Source organism: Strigops habroptila, chromosome 8 (genome assembly GCF_004027225.2).
Source record: "Strigops habroptila isolate Jane chromosome 8, bStrHab1.2.pri, whole genome shotgun sequence".
Classification (NCBI taxonomy): domain Eukaryota; kingdom Metazoa; phylum Chordata; class Aves; order Psittaciformes; family Psittacidae; genus Strigops; species Strigops habroptila.
This window is the reverse complement of record NC_044284.2, coordinates 1,622,607-1,639,595: the sequence shown is the minus strand read 5'-3', so window position 1 is coordinate 1,639,595 and position 16,989 is coordinate 1,622,607. Positions and strand designations below refer to the sequence as shown.

Sequence of the window (16,989 nt, the reverse complement as noted above, 5' to 3'; positions counted from 1 at the left end):
TTAATGAAGATTGCAAATAGAAGACTTTTCTGATTATTTCCAGTTGTTGAAAGAATTGCTTATTTAAAATGCATTGCTTTCTTCTGTACAGAAATGTCTTATTGCTCCAAACATCCCGAATAAATTTAGCCCTAAAACATCCATAACGAAGGATGAATGCATATTCAGGCTAACGCTGTGTGTGATCTCTGATCATACAGTAGTTAAGTTATACAATCACAGTGATTTATGGTACTAAACTGTGGAGCCTCATATCTGCCAGCGGTGTGGGTAAAGGGGTGGAACTCTCATCAATCAAAAGACTACACTTGTTCAGCATTGGGATAATTAAGGTTGACAGTAAAAAAGCAGGAAATAATAATAAAGAAAAAATGAAATCCGAGTTTCTATTTGCATGGTGTTATTAAGCAATACACTGCTGAGCCACCTTTGCAAGAATCTTGCCTCCAAATCCACTTATTACCTCGTATCACTTGATATATGTGTTCTTCATATTCATGCTGAGGGTATTTGTAGAGAATACACATACTGTCCTCGACTTAAAAGACAGGATTACAAATAATGGCCAATTTTCCAGTTTATTCCATGACAGAGACAAAACAAGAAGGAAAAAAAAACCCAACCCCACAAGCAATTTTAAAGTGCATATTTCTGAACTTTCACTCATCCTATCGATGGTGTTTTTCCTCCTTCTCACCAATATCAGGTAGAGGTAGCTGGGCATAATGAGGGGCTTGCACAGGGGAACTGTATTAATCAAACAATGCTCCAAAAACCAGTTTAATTAACTGCATATTTTGTAAAAGCCACATTTCATTACTGTTTGTGAGGAAGATGGAAGCATGCACTGGAAACACTAATTCTAATTATTACTTCAAGTGGGAGGTTTTGGCACAAGGTCAAGGAATAATAGAAGAATGTGTGAATCTGTGCTACAGTGTAGCAGTAAGACTAATCATTTGAATAAAGGCAGTTGCTTTTTCTTGGACTGTCTGTGTGCTGTTCAATGTTCTGGATGAATCTAACACAATCAGCCTGTTCTCTGGTGTATATCCACTTCCTGCTGACTCAGGGCAGAGCTTGCCTCTTCTGCCATTTATTAAAATGAAACATTCCTATTAAAAGACCATTTTTCAGTGAGATGACCAAATAGATATTAGTAATGACATTATTAAAACTATTTTGTTTAAAAATGAACTGTCACATTGGTGTGTTGCAAAGCAACACAAACAAATCTATTTCATTTAGAGAGAGATTGCTTTGAAGAGCTGGATTTCTTTCTTTTCTATTAGAAGGTATTGCAGAGGGGATGTGATGTGTGCTCCAGGAAACCGTCAGCTTTTACAGCTATTAGAAAGGAGGAATACTGTTTCTAGTACTCTCCACAGCAAATAATGTATAATTCATGGATTTCATTAACATGCAAATATGATCCATGGTCTCCTATGTTTATATCTCATAATAATCTATTAATGGTTTTAAAAGTAAAGGATAATAGAAACATTTTGCATGAGTAGCATTTACTCGTGGTTCTCTGTGTTTTTCTCTAATTGTATAGTATAGGCATGTATAGAATTAAACCAGAAACAATGGAAATTAATTAACCTATCATTCTCAAATAAATATTTATTGAGCATAAGATCACATGCCCAATGATTTGTGACTCTGTAATGAAAGACCATATTACTATTACATGACAACATGCCTTGGAAAAATCTGTGCTGGGGGCGGGGATGGAAAGGTACTTGTGTCAAAGCTACTGCTCGAAATGACGCTGGACTTGGAAATAGCATTTGTATTGAGATTTCAGCTCCCCCATCAAACATGAGTGGAACAAGAAAACAAAGAAACATCAGATTCACCCTGAAGACTTGGACTTTTCCTGTTTTCTTTGTAATAGCAGAAGGATAGGGAAGGTTTTCATCTTGATGCAACACAAGTGCTGCCTTCCCCTGTTGCTCCCTGTGCAACCAGTACCCCAGCTCCATCACTGAGCCCCTCACCTTTCCCTCCTTCCCCTCTTCCTGGAGAGGGGGATCTGCCCAGGTAGTGATTTCACTTCTGTATTCATCAAAAACCACACAAAGAGAAGCAGTGCAAGACATGGGCACATCTGCCCTGAGTAACAAAAATACATATAAAGCAACGGTGCTGTAGGCAACAATAAACCATTTTAATCAACTAATGGAAAGAAACATTCTGCCAAGGACAGGTCTGATGATTTTCGTATTACTACACCCCATAAGCACTGGACAGTATTTTAGACCAGAGTCAAGGACCTTTTCTCTGAGGCTGAAGAGTTTGTCTGAGCATAAGGATTAAAAAAGGATGTGTCAATCCCCACAGCATCTCTCTCTATTTTTAATAAAATATGTTCCTTATGTCGCATAATGATGGGACGAATGATGGACTTGTAAACATTTACTAACAAGTAAATATAGGGTCTTTTTAAAAAGATGCATATATGAGGTAAGAGCCCTTTATTTTGCCAGCTATTTCCTTCCAATGATGCTGGTTGCTCAGAGAAATGAGAACAAACTACTTCGGGCTGGACTTTCCCTCAGCATCCTTAGCTCACCCCTCACACACCTCTGCGGTGTGCAGATCCTGATCGCAAGCTTGTGTCAGTGTCTTAATCTTCTACTGCGATGACCTTTTCCAGGTGAACTGTGAGTAAAAAAAGGCAGTCTCTTATCCACACTCTTGTATGTCACACCTCTATTCCATCTTCCTTCTCTCTGAAGCACGGAAGAACACTTGTGTACTTGTAACCCTTCCAGAACTGACAATTGCCTGGAAGCTACAGCTGTATGAATGAGGGAAGCTGGATGCTGGGTCAGCTCAGAAAACAGTTTATATTCCATTCATATTGACCAATACCTGTGGAAAAGAAGAATGGATTTGTTTAGTAAAGGCTACCTGTCAGTATAAAAAACCATCATCACAGTCACAATGAACATAGGCCAATCCTACACAACCAAAGAACCTTGTTGGTACAATACACTTCCCAGCTCGTTACAGATTTCATTAATGAAATGAATGTAACAAGTTGACTTGACTTTCAAAGCTCTGACAAAAGTCAGATCTACTCATACTGAAAAGTAGGGCTCGGGAATAAATTATTCAGCAGTTGATTGGTCTGAGACAAGCGTTTCTCCAACGTTTCTCAATACTTCAGCCAAAGTGACACGTTGAACTCTATTTTACTGTGAGGCTCCGAATGGCAATTAAGAGTCCTAAGCTGCACATAAACCCCAGTATGAACTACTTTTACAAGAACATTGTGTGTGAATCAAATTATGTTAGCTTTGGTTTGAAGAACTTAGAAATAATTGCCAATAAGTATTCATGTATAGGCCTAGTTTTTTGAGACAAGTTATTTTAATTACTACTAGTGTCAGGAGGACGTGTAGGCGATTTTATTAGACTTAATGTGTTTAGTGAAGCTCCCTGAACTGTGGCTGCTTTATTTCTGTAGAGGATGAAATATTGAATATATCTTTATTGTTCTTACTTTCTAAGATTGAAATCCCAACATTTGCTGCCTTTTTCACTTTCATAGAGAATAGCATATGAAGCATAGTGATATATTATCATCAGAAAAACCTGAACATCATGTAGATTTGGGCTTCTATATATCACACTTGTAATGTAAATGCCCTTCAAACTGCATGTATTTAGAGCCCTCTACATTTGTACCCACACTCGGACCTTTAATGCAGCGATGTACAGGAGCCCTTCCATGAAAGGATGTGACTAGGAAAAAAGGGAGAGGTGGAGGGAAAATGTCCCTGAGAGGTGAATGCCTTGGTGCTGAAAAGTGATAGAAATCCTTAACAGCTTTTTCACTTCTAGCAACATCTTTTTTCTCAAATATGGAGTTCCTTGAACCCTCCACATCCAAATTATTAACACAATTATCAAGCAAATGTCAGCAACTCGGTCAATAAATGCTTCTGAGAAGTCATTTCAAGATCCTAGAATCCTAGAATCATGGAATGGTTTGGGTTGGAAGGGACCTTAAAGATCATCTAGCGCTAACCCCCCTGTCACGGGTAGGGACACCTTCTACTCACTAGACCAGGTTGTTCCAAGCCCTGTCCAATGCAGCATCTAAGATGCAAAAAGTTGAATTCATAAACGCAAATGATCAAATCTTAGCATATATGCAAAGCAACCTTTCAAGGCATATGCTTGTAGATTTGCTTTCTTTTCTGTTTTCCTTAGCCACTGAGACCATATATCCACACAATTCCCAACACTGCAGTGACAGTCAAACCACACAGAGCAAACTGCACAGCCCACGAGATGCCAACATGTTGTGCTGAAGCTGAGAGATGGATAAGGCCACATCCTGCCTGGCCCAACATCGTGCAGCGAGTGATCACTGCCTTATCCCTCATGCAGGAACATATCAGGCCAACAGGACCACTGAAGGTATAAGGCAATAAAAGTAAAACAGTACAGCACTTCATGGTAATCCATATTTTGCATCATTCAGTTCACTTTTATGTAGCCTAACTCTCGAATATACATTATCCTGAACATGTCAATCCCATGTGAAGGTTTTAAAGACATCTGCAAACATTCATCTTTCATGGACCACAATACTTATGCATTTTAGTGGCATGATATGAATTAGCAGTTCCCCACTCTTCATTGCCACAATAAATCCACACAGAAAGAACTGTTGGTATATACAACAACATCAAAGAGCCTGAAATAGAAGTAGTGAATTGCAGTTATAAAAATAAATTCCTAAAAAGAAGGGAGAAGAGAAAAGGAGACGAATGTTCTAATCTTACCTTCATCATAATCTTATTAGCATTTCTCAGTGAGTAGTTCAAGTATCAGTCTATACTCTTATGAATCTGTCTCATAAATATGTCAAGTGCAAAGTATAGTTATTTTAATAGTCTGTGTTGGTGGGCCATCATGGATTTAATTAAGAGACAACTAGTGTATGAAATATGACACAAAAGCACCAAACTAAATGGAGAAATGTTTTACTGCAGATTTAAATCAGCGACACAGAAGTAATGATGATCTGGCCTTAGAAATCCTACTTAAATTTAATTAATGCAGACCAGCACAGACCTGCTCATATAGGAACAAAAAATAGAGGCATTAAAAATAATGATTTAAGAGATACTGTGTTATTTATAAAGACATTTGCATTATCTCCAACTGCATTATGTTATTTATAAATGTGTGCTGGTTTGTGGCTCTTCAATTAAATAAAAAAGGCTGGAAATGCAAGTCCACTAAAAAGTGGTTAAAATATGACTTTCAGCTACCCGATTTTCTGAGAGGAAGCCTTTATTAAGCTTTCTGCCTTCTTTTGAAGGGTCTCCGAACGCTCAAATCATTCTGCTACAAAATTGCCAATGTCTTTCTAAGGTTGCAATGAAAACTGTGTTCTTTTCCACCCAAATCTGCTCTTTCTCCACCTTCTCAAAAAGCAAGAGCATAGTCAGCACTGTACGTATGCAGGATTAGATCTTCAAGCACTGCGCAGTCCTTCCTGCTACCATTTTGGTGCAATTTTGACTTCATGGAAGATTTGACAAGATACAATTTCTTTAAGAAGCAATGCGAGAGCACATATTTTCACATTGAGATTCTTTACTACCTAGATGAGTTTAACACTATTTTAGAAAGAAAGAATCCGATAATTCCATGAAACTACTCCAATATCTCAATCCCATCTTGCAAAACCATTGACTGAAAACAACCTCAGTTGCACTGGAGTTGAAAGCAAGGCTTACTATTGATTTGCAAGGGCACAGAAGAAGACTCTGAACATATACTGTTAAGTATATGCCCATCTGACTGCAAGAATTGATGCCTCAAACACCTATATTTATACATTATTTCCATGTCTAAGCCTTTCCATGTTATGAATCTGATCCAGCAGGTACTAGCTATTGCATGTTAACTTTCTCAATTCAAGTGGCTTCCAGTCATTTAGATTAGAATAACCTTTAATTGGTTGGTTGCTCTAGCAGGCAGTTAAAGTATTCATAGATTTTATTAACCTTTTATTACTAAAAGGAGAAGCAAAAAGGCAGTGGCCAGAAAGCATCATTAAGTGAACTTAATCCCTATTTTGAGAACACTCCGAGCTGTGGACTCTAACTGCTCTCCAAACACCATCATATGGAGCGCCAGCAATGTAATAAAAACTGTAAATTGACACAAAAATGAAAGTGCTTGGGAGAAATAAATTCATAACTACTTTTATTTTTTGGTGAAGAAAACATCAAAGGTTTGCAACTCAGCCTGGAAGGCAAAACTGCATAAAAGGAGAGTGCCTATAGTTTCGAAATATTTTTCTCTTTAATGAACAGTTGAAAATATCCATAAATCTCTCCCAGTATCTGTATTTAAAAAGCAGTCAAGTCTTTTGTGCCTGACATGTTTATAGTAAATCTATTCTCATCTCTCGTGTTTGCATAAATTGTCCAAAAGTTCATCCTGTCTTGGCTGTCTTTCAGTATTCATTAGTATTGAAGTCATTTGGGGAGTAAATGAAGGGTAAAAATGCCCAGAAATTGAGATAATGCATAGAAAGAACCAGACTTCTGATGACTAACAAGAACAAACACAGCTTTATTCAGCTAAATTCACAGAAATTTGTTTCTTATTGCCAGGGATGAACTAAACAGGATGAATTGTGTAAGATCATAATAAATAAATACGGGCAATCAGGAGGAAATTCTGAATAATATATGAGAAGGTAACAATATAACCCCAAATAGGTATTTATATGGACACCTCGCTAGTCAAATAGCCTCTCTGAGAGGTCTGCTCTGAGCCATCACCTGTATTTAGCACCTTCCTCTGATAATAAGAATTACAGTGCAGAAACACAATGTCAACCCCAGCCTTGCACCTTCCTCAATTAAGGAGACAGATACAACAAAAATGAAGCAAATACTACTGAGGAAGTACTGCCACATGAGTACAGCCGGAAACGTGGGGCTCCCTGAAATGAAAGGAGAGCAAGCACTGCACAGGAGAGAGCCCCCACATTCCCATGGCACAGAGGATTAGGGAACCTCAGCTTCCAGGGCTCCTCCTGGCTTGGCTGTCCCCTCCACTTAGGATTTTCCTTGGCACCCATAGCCTCTTCCCGTGCTCCTGCCTCAGCTGTGCTTGGCTGAGCCTTGTGGGTGCTTGGAGGAGGCTGTGCCAGCATGGCCCCCTCCCATCGGGGAGGCAGGAACAAACACTGAGCTTTCATCTTCTCAACAAACACTCCCAAATTCAAAAGCTTCCTCTCAGGAATAATTAGAGCCACTTTGGGCGGTGTTGGAGCATCTAAACACGTTTTAGGTTACTTTTAGCACAAAATAGTCACTTGATAAGAAGGGCTGAAGATCAAGGACATCATTTGCTGAGTTACTCAAGTAATCAAGAGGTGAATAGATCAGAAGCAACCCTACAGCTGCGTTGCAACCAGAGAAACAAGGAAAACTAAAGCTTTCCAGTCTAGACTCCTGTAGAATCAAACATGAAGATGTGCAAGCAGAAATTTACCCGCGTCTACTCCCTGCACAACGTGTTCATTAGGTTTTAAAATAAGAGGACACTCTATCTCCTAGCCTCGGGGCCTGGTTTCTGTGATTTCCATTCAAAGTCTTGTTGACAGTGGGGTTTGTTCACATACACTGGCTTTGCAAGGAGTTTTAGAGAGTAACTTACATTCCCAGCAAGCTCCCCACACCTCTGCATCAAAAACGATTTGCAGAATTCAATATTTAACAAACAAGTTTGAGATCTGCAGTAATTAAATTAGTGAGATAATTAGCATGATATTTAAGGTTAACACTCACAAGTAGGTTAATTATATCCTACCCCAAATTCCTGTTTTCATTTCACTTGATGCATTTTGCAGTAAAAGTGAAAGTAAAGCCACTTGCAGAGGTGGCAGACAAGGCAGCACGTTATCACCGAAGGTATCAGAGACAAAATGTATGCTTCTGAGGGAATGTTTCTCCAACATACAGTCTTAGAATCATCCTAGAATGGTGTGGGTTGGAAACAACCTTAAGATCATCCAGTTCCAACCCCCTGCCATGGGCAGGTACAAGTCCCACTAGACCATGTCACACAAGAACCTGTAGAGCTTTACATTCTTCACATCCCAGCAGCTGCCCACCCTTTATGGTGAATTCCCTTGAATAACACTTCAGATCTGTATAAGTAAATGTTTTCTACAGGGCTTGTGGGATTTCTTAGCTTCAAGACTTCCTATAGCTCTCTAATGTTAATTACAAAAGAGGCAGCTTTCAATGTTTTATAAGGAATTCGGGCCATATGCACAGCTCCTACATACAAGACTGCAGACCCAAAGCAGTCTATAGAGCTGATGTTCCCTCTGGTTGGACTGCTGTGACGTTACTTCATGTTTGCTCTGATGAAATCAAGAACAAAACTTTTGCAATTAGCAGCAGGATGGTTGCAGAGAATCAAGCTCTTCATCAGGGACTGGAGCGATAGGACAAGAGGTGATGGGTTCAAACTGAACCAGGGGAAGTTCAGGTTAGATCTAAAGCAGAAGCTCTTCCCTGTGAGGGTGCTGAGGCGCCGGCACAGACTTTTCCCAGAGAAGCTGTGGCTGCCCAATCCCTGGCAGTGTTCAAGGCCAGGTTGGACACAGGGGCTTGGAGCAACCTGCTCTAGTGGAAGGTGTCCCTGCCCGTGGCAGGGAGGAGGAACTGGATGATCTTTAAGGTTCCTTCCAACACAAACCAGTCTGGGATTCTATGAAAGTACTACAACAAAGTTTTAAACAGTTCTTTAGTAATTATTTGTGGCAATAGGACACAGCATCCAGATTAACACAGAGCTGTTTTGCAAACCTGTCAAGCCAATATGACCATGGGCTCTGACAAACTGGGAAGCACAGCGCAGTGCTCCCTGGCCTGTTGTTCAGCAAGAAGCTAATGCTGTTTGGTGGAAATGTGCTGAAGATTTCTAGTAGCAGAGCAAACATTTTTCAAAGCATCTGCACACTGTTTCCTCTTCGGCCTGACAGAGCCTGTCCATCTCCTCAGTGTACCAGAGCCCAGCGCCAAACTTCCCAGACCCTGACATGAGGGGCTGATGGACTAAAAATCCACAAACGGGGCTGAGCTTCTAATTTTCAATCTCTAAACCAAGGGAAGTTGAGACCCCAAATACTGCCAGACATGATGGTACTTTTATATACAAATCTCATTTAGACAGCATGTGTCATTTGTAATTACCACATCCACCCCAGCTCCTTGTTCCCCTCGGATATGGAGTGGTAAAGCTGTTGTTGGGAGAGGAAAACAGACGCATTGGTCTCCAGGGAAGGAGGGAGGTCAGGGTTGTAAGGGACAGTTGAATAAAATGCTTTGTGTCAAATTTGTCCTGCTACCATTTTGCTGAGCAAAAGGATAGATCCAGAATTCTTATCACTATCTACAGAGGATGTGCTTTTATATACAGCTATGAGTATAAAAATCAATCTTCCGAGCAAAAAGAGTCGCCTTTTCAACCAGAGCTAGCCACAGCAACCGGCTTTCAGGTTGTGCAATGTGAGAAACTCACAGCAAACTGTGTGGAAAAGCTGTTTTCTGACTTTTTGAAGCCACACAATTTTACTCAGCTTTGGCTTCTGTTTGTTTGTTTGTTTCATTCGTTATGTTATTGCAGCACGGGGCTGTTATTTGCTCAATTATTTGCTCATTTTGACACAGCATTACAAAATGCCAACTTGCTGATGCCTGCTGGCCCCTGCTGATAAGGAGCCCCACAAGAAAGGAGCTGGGGAAAAATCAGTCTCTGTCCTTTTGAAAAATTAGTTGAAGGGATTTCACATTTTTACTTCCCCAAAGAGACACTGCAGCCATTTCTCTTCCCTTCTTATTTATTGTTCACACGACCACAGCATAAACATACGCTTCTCTACCCCACATACTGCCACAGACAGAGCTCTCTCCTGTATCATTTCCCAGAGCACAGAGTAGGGATGCTCTGAGCTGCGCTGTATTTGCACAAGCGACTGCTGTGAGTAGACATGCAAGTAGAGCAAGTGATTTGAAAAGGCAGTGAGATACCCAACCAGTAATTGTGTGCACAATTACTATGATTACGCATGTAATCACGGTCATTGTGCTTCCAAATGATGCATGTGCTCTCCTAAAAATCCGCTGCTGTATCACTAAAATTAATGGGAGCTTTGCTGTCAATGTGAACTGATGGAGGATCAAGTGCTACATCTTGGAGCAGTAGTCTTGATGTGTCCAATTTTTGCATCCCAAATGCTACATTTTCAGAGCATATTGAAACAGTAAAAGAGGGAGGGAGACATTGTTTCTGAGTGTATCTAGGTGTATATTCATTATGCATTCATTAATAAATTATCATTTTTTAATAGGGTTCTGGATTCGAGTCAAACTCTGCTGCCATTAAGAGAAAACCAGGGCTCTGGATCAAGACTTCTTTCTTTAATGTTTCCAATTAGCTTGGGTTACACAGCTGCGGGTGCATTTTCTCATGGCAAAACCTTTGGCTTTTGGCTGCTTTGCCTTTCAAGAGTTAAACAGGATTTTGCAGAGAAGATGCTGTGTGGTGCTGTGGGTACGGTGAAACGTAGTATTCCACATCTCGTCTTTGTCCATGTTCTAACAATGTGCATTAACTGTCTTACTATTGTCTCTTTTTCAGAGTAGTTTACAGCCCTGTAGTTCCAGCTGTTTTATTCTAAAACTCTAAAACCCTATCACTAGGGAGTTCTGTGTAATTGCCCATAATATGCACCACATTATCCATTTCAGGAACTGTGCTGAAAGACAGCAGCAATAAGGGGTTTTCTAAAGGCAGTCTGGTTTACACTAATGGATCTAACAGGAAGGAAATGCAATTTGAAAGAAGCTGATGCATATGTTCTATTGTTGAATATAATGTTTGATTTAATTATTAACTGTCTGTGATGGAAAGTCAGATCCTGCTCAGTTCTGCTTACACTTTGGTACACTGCTCCCAGTAAAACCAGACAAGATTCAGTCTGAGGATTCAAGAGTTCTTTGTAAAACACTGACATTTAATTGTGCTTTTATCAAATATCAGCTGAGGAACCTCAGTCGCTTGCTTCATCCATACAGGCTGCCTTGCTTTTATCAAGCTAAACATGTAATATAAGGGCTGACTCTTCCCTTTTTCCCTTGTGTAAATCAGAAGGTTCTCCAAGTTCAACTATCTGTTGTGATTATTTAAATAAATATGATCCAAATTGAGTTCATATTCACCACTGTTCGTGACCTATCCATTTCTATTTTCCTTTGCACTTCTTATTATATACATAGCACTGCAGTCAATCTACTTCTGTATCACTGAGGAATTACACAATGGACCCAAGTGGATTTTTAGGAAGGAGTTAAAATGTGCTGGCATCACTTTACCTATCCTTCTTTTGTCAGGGAAGGGAGGATTTGGCAGCCAATTTCAGTCCAATTCTATAATTGGTGTTTTGTGCTGTCTAGTAAATTGTTGCATTGTGTTACAAAGGTCCCTAATTCCATGTGTGGGTGTTAACATGGGGTAAGGAAGGAATTCATTATGAAGAACTCTTACCTGAAATTCCATTATCTTTTCCTCACCATGGTGACTCCGATCAAACTCATTCATGTAGCGTAATCTGGAAAGGAATAGGCGCCGATGCTAAACTGCTGCATTTTCAGGGGAGTTGAAAGGTAAAAATCACAGCTCTCCTGCATGATTCAGACAAAACCAGGAGTTTCACACCACTTCTAAATAAACTAATGGAGCAATATCATTTCAGTTTCGTGTTTTGTGTCTGTCTGGTGAGATTAGCATCTTCGACACTATCTTAAGCAGATGCAGGACTGGAGTTGAAATTAAACAATAGTAATGATATTTGGAGTGCATCCAGAATGATCTTCATTGTTTGTGAGAGTGGCTTCCACAGCATTATTTGATCCATAATTTCTCATCTTTGTTAAACACATCTTTTCCTCATGTAGCACACACAACATTAGCTCCGTGGGACACATCTTCCTTTGCGAGCTCCAAAGGGATCAGTTACTTTTGTCAGGAGGGTAATAGAAAGAAATGAAGTTCCCAGGAAATACACCACCACACCTCAAACACCAAATGGATTTAGATAGCTTAGGAATAAAGAGAGACCCCTTCCACTGTATATTTGCATTCTTGGTGTCAGTCAGCAGACTTCAGCCAGAGTATGAAAGAGACGCTGCAGTGAAATCCATCTTCAGATTTGTCTGGAGACTTCTGCCTGTAATCTGTTCTCTGGTGTGAGAAGCTGAGAAGATTTTGGGCTTTTTAAAAACCTCCAACACTTTGAATAGTCCAGTTTAGAAAAATTCCTAAACTCAGAGCATGCTACATCCAGACTGCTTTAGCCCATGGCTCCCATGAGAGCAGGTTTCTCCTGGGTCAAGAGCATCATAAACCCAATCTTTTCAAGCTGTTTGTGGACTCCTGCTTTCAGTCTTGCCAGAAATCAATGCCAAGGTGTGATAGTTCTTTTAAGATGTTAAAAAACTTCAGAACAGGTATGAGCTGAGGTCAGCTCTCGTTTGGGCTAAAGCTTCCTCTTAGTTTCACTGGTACTTCTAATGAAAAGTTTATTGAAGCACTTTGCATACTCCAGTGTATTGAAGAAGCGATTGTTGGAGTGAAAAGCAAAGCTGTCAGTTCTGAAATAGCTTGGATTGCTCACGTGTCATTCCCAGCGTATGCTGAAATATCCAGCAAAATGTAGCTTTACACTGTGGTTGCATCAGATACACATGTATAGGCAACCGTCTCCCTGCCTTCTCCTCCCGAGGCTCATTTGTACAGAGGACACAGTTAGAACGGAGCTGTGCTTTCTGCCACTGGTGTAAGCTTCAAGAGAGCAGAGCACAAAGGAGATTTCTTCCCCTGGCATACATAGGAGCTGCCTGTAGAGCTCAGTGTGAGAAGGGCAATGGAGCTGGTGCAGGGCCTGGAGCACAAGTGTGATGAGGAACGGCTGAGGGACCTGGGGAGGTTTAGTCTGGAGAAGAGAAGGCTCAGGGGGGACCTTATCGCTCTCCACAACTGCCTGACAGAAGGTTGTAGTGAGGTGGGGTCAGTCTCTGCTCCCAAGGAACAACTGACGGGACAAAAAGGAACGGCCTCAGGCTGCACCAGGGCAGGTTTAGATGGAGCTGAGGAACAATTCCTTCCCCAGAGGGTGCTCAGGCACTGGAACAGGCTGCCCAGGGCAGTGCTGGAGTCACCGTCCCTGCAAGTGTTCACACCCCGTGTAGATGAGGCCCTCAGTGCCATGGGTTAGTGGTGGCCTTCGCAGTACTGGGGAACGGTTGGACTGGATGAGCTTAAAGGTCTTTTCCAACCTGGTTGATTCGGTGATTCTGATTAAGAGCAGACATTTCTGGTAACAGGCACACCTGCGGGGAAGCAGGCTGGTTCATTTTCTTGGATCTCATAACCACACCTCAGGTAAGGCTATGTGTGTGCTGAGTGTCAGATCACTTGTGGATCAGGAATGCTGGATATTCACCCAGGTCCCGAGAGCTCATCCTCCTATCCCAGCCATGCCAGAACCCACCTGGCCTGAGCATCCCTAATGAATGTGTACAGTAAGAGTTGATGTGGCCAGTCCACCCATCACTTCCCTTTTCTTCTCAACGTGCAGTCCCCTGCGTTGTCTCCATCCTGAAGTACTACCCTGTGGTTGCTGGAGTAGGCACGTCCAAGAAGGAGATTGAAAAGCATACCGTGGCTGCACAGAAGAGCAGTTGAAAGAGGGTGCTGTGGAAATCGTATTCATAGGAGGAAAGAACTGAACTCATGCAGGGGTTTCTCCATTTCTACCGTGACTCCTCTCAGCAGCAAACCAGGTGAGGTTGCTGCATGCTAATCAGGAAAAGAACATCTGAAATATGCATCTGCACACAAGCATCTGTGCAGAGTTTCTCCAAACCAGATCTCAAGTGCATTTTGTTTTTCCTGCGTGGGCCTCTTTTGTACTTTGTTGTGCCAAGAGGCTTATTTTGTATAGGTGGAGAGACCCCTATCCACCAGCCATCAGGGAGTGCTATTAATATGCAACATCTTGAATGCATGAGCTGAATGACAAGCTGGCAGAGTTTGAGGCTGTGTGGTCCAAGTTTATGTCTCTCCCTGAAGAGGTGAAAAGCCCCTTCCCAAACTCTCTGCCAAACTGTGCAAGAGATGAAAGAAAGGAGAATGGGCAACCTATTTCTCTGCTTCTCTATTCTTAATATCTTCACACTGTCATTTTTGGCTACAGGAAATGTGAATGGCTGATTTTACATAGTTTGCTGCTGAACTTCGATGTCAAACAGCACATGACAGCAGAGCTATTGAACGGGGTTTTTTCCTTAAACTGCTTGTGGAAGAAATTGGAAATATTTATTAGACTTTTCATACATTGTTTTTTGGATTCATGGATCGTTCTGCATCCTCTGTCTGAAACGTCCCTACAGAAATGAGTTAAATTAAGTGGGGAGCTGGACTCTGCTTGTGCAAATGAGCTGCACCAGCTGAGACATTCACCTGGTTCCTCCTGTACCAAAACATACTGGACTTTGTTATCATATCACACCACATAGCTGTGCTGTGGTTTGCATGAGGAACTGGTGCCTTAAACATGTATCTTTGGCTTTCTCCAGCTGTTCAGCTTTGGGATGTGTTGGAAAAGACCATTAAGATCATCAAGTCCAACTGTTCCCCCAGGATTGCCAAGGCCACCACTAAACCACGTCGCTAAGACACAGAAGAACACCGATGGGCCTGCGTGTGTCCACCTAGCTAGTGGCAATGTCTACCATACAAGCAGGACTGAAACAAGCCCACCACACACAGAGACCTTTCCTTGGTGCAGCCATTCCCACCCAGTCCGTGTGGCCAAGAGAGGACCTGGCTTTCCACCTCTCCATGGCAGTGTGGAGTTAGGATCTGGTTTTGCTGTCCCCGATCCCAACTGGCTGGGGCCTATCAAGCCATGAGTGTCAGACCAGCAGCTCCACAGCAGCATCCTTGCTAGAGCCTGATCAGCAAACGGCTCCACACAGCATCCTAAAGGGAGCAGCAAACTGGGCTTCTTCAGATACCAGCTGTTACCCTGGCATCACTGTGCATGCCTTTGTCATTCCCTGAATCCCTGCCCACTGCACAACTCTTGGAATGAGTTAAAATGACTTTTGGGATGTTTTCCTCTTGCCTTAAAGGACTCGTCTGCTTTGTTTTTCCCTCAGTCACAGCAGAACATAGAAAATGGTCTACATGGAAAATAGAAAGAATAGTTGCTATGTAAATTGGAGGTTGTGTCAGCCAAATTAATTTGTTAATTTAATGCCTAAAAATCATTTCGTATTCCACATTCCACATAAAGAAAGATTTATAATCTTTCTGATGGGAATGTATTTTCTCCATATTCAATCCATGTTTTAACTGTTCCAACCATTTTTCACCCTCCCACAAAGCAAGTTCATTTACAAATGAGGCTTATCAATTGCAAAGGAAATTACACCTTTTATTCCTCATTCTGAGATTGAAGTCCTATCCCTTTTCTGGGAAGATTATGTAGTATCTTACCAAAAATTCCTTTCAATTCCGGGATCAGGGCCCATTGGGACGGTCAGACAAATGCTGCCAAAGGAGTAAAATTACTAGCCCCAATGTGTTGAGGAAAACCCAGTAACAGTCTGTGGAGTAACGTGGAACAAATACATACTTCTATAATGCCATAGAAAATATGACCTTGTGTAAAATTCTGTCATGCAAATGTGTTAAAATTTAGGTGATTTATTAAGAATCCCATAAACCGGACAAAGATCTTCATAGGGTTGTTCATGCTCATGCAGGAGGAGCGAGCAACAAACTCTCACCGATACTTTCAGTTTGGGACATACCCATCTTTGTCAGCTTGCTGACACAAAGAGTGAAGAGATTGTCCAGGCTGAGAGTCACCTGAGTAATTTAAACTCTCAGGCTGACACAGCTCTGCTGTTGAGCACATGGAACCTCCCCAAGATCACAGACTGGTGCTAGGCATAGGCCTTCCACAGGAGAGAAAAATCAAAGCTTCGGATCACACATTCAAGGGCTTCTCACTGAGAGAGAGAGCTGAAACAATCTGAACTAAAATTCCTAGGTATTGAATAAACACCACTGCAGCAAGGATGCTGGCAGCAGGAGCTTGGCCTGCAACATCAAGCATCCTTTCTGTGAGCACACTATGGTGTTGGCTAATCACGACACCTCTGCATATTGCCAATATCATATAATCACAGGCTGGTTCGGGTTGGAAAGGACCTTAAGATCATCCAGTTCCAATCCCCTGCCACGGGCAGGGACACCTCATGCTAGAGCAGGTTGCTCCAAGCCCCTGTGTCCAACCTGGCCTTGAACACTGCCAGGGATGGGGCAGCCACAGCTTCTCTGGGCACCCTGTGCCAGCGCCTCAGCACCCTCACAGGGAAGAGCTTCTGCCTTAGATCTAACCTGAACTTCCCCTGTTTCAGTTTTAACCCATTACCCCTTGTCCTGTCACTCCAGTCCCTGATGAAGAGTCCCTCTCCAGCACCCTCGTAGCCCCTTGAGACACTGGAAGCTGCTCTGAGGTCTCCACACAGCTTCTCTTCTCCAGGCTGAACAGCCCCAATGTTCTCAGCCTGTCTTCATACGGGAGGTGCTCCAGCCGCTCATCATCCTCGTGGCCTCCTCTGGACTTGCTCCAACAGCTCCATGTCCTTCTGATGTTGAGGACACCAGCACTGCACACAGTGCTCCAAGTGGGGTCTCACAAGAGCAGAGCAGAGGGGCAGGATCACCTCCCTCGACCTGCTGCTCAAGCTCCTTATATCCTTACAAACATTTCTATGAGCTACAGTGGCTTTACACCAAGGGCAAAATTGGAGAGAACACATCTCAGAACTAAAACACACCATCTCAGCCTCT

General features: G+C 42.0%; 1 long non-coding RNA gene across 1 annotated transcript; it reads right to left on the bottom strand.

Annotated features, from left to right (window-relative positions):
• Nucleotides 1–559: 559 nt before the first annotated feature.
• Nucleotides 560–12,676, bottom strand: LOC115611612. Its single transcript, XR_003992644.1, has 2 exons — nucleotides 11,608–12,676; nucleotides 560–2,880 (listed from the first exon to the last, which is right to left on the bottom strand). It is a non-coding gene; the product is annotated as an uncharacterized LOC115611612 (long non-coding RNA).
• Between the last annotated feature and the right edge of the window lie 4,313 nt (nucleotides 12,677–16,989).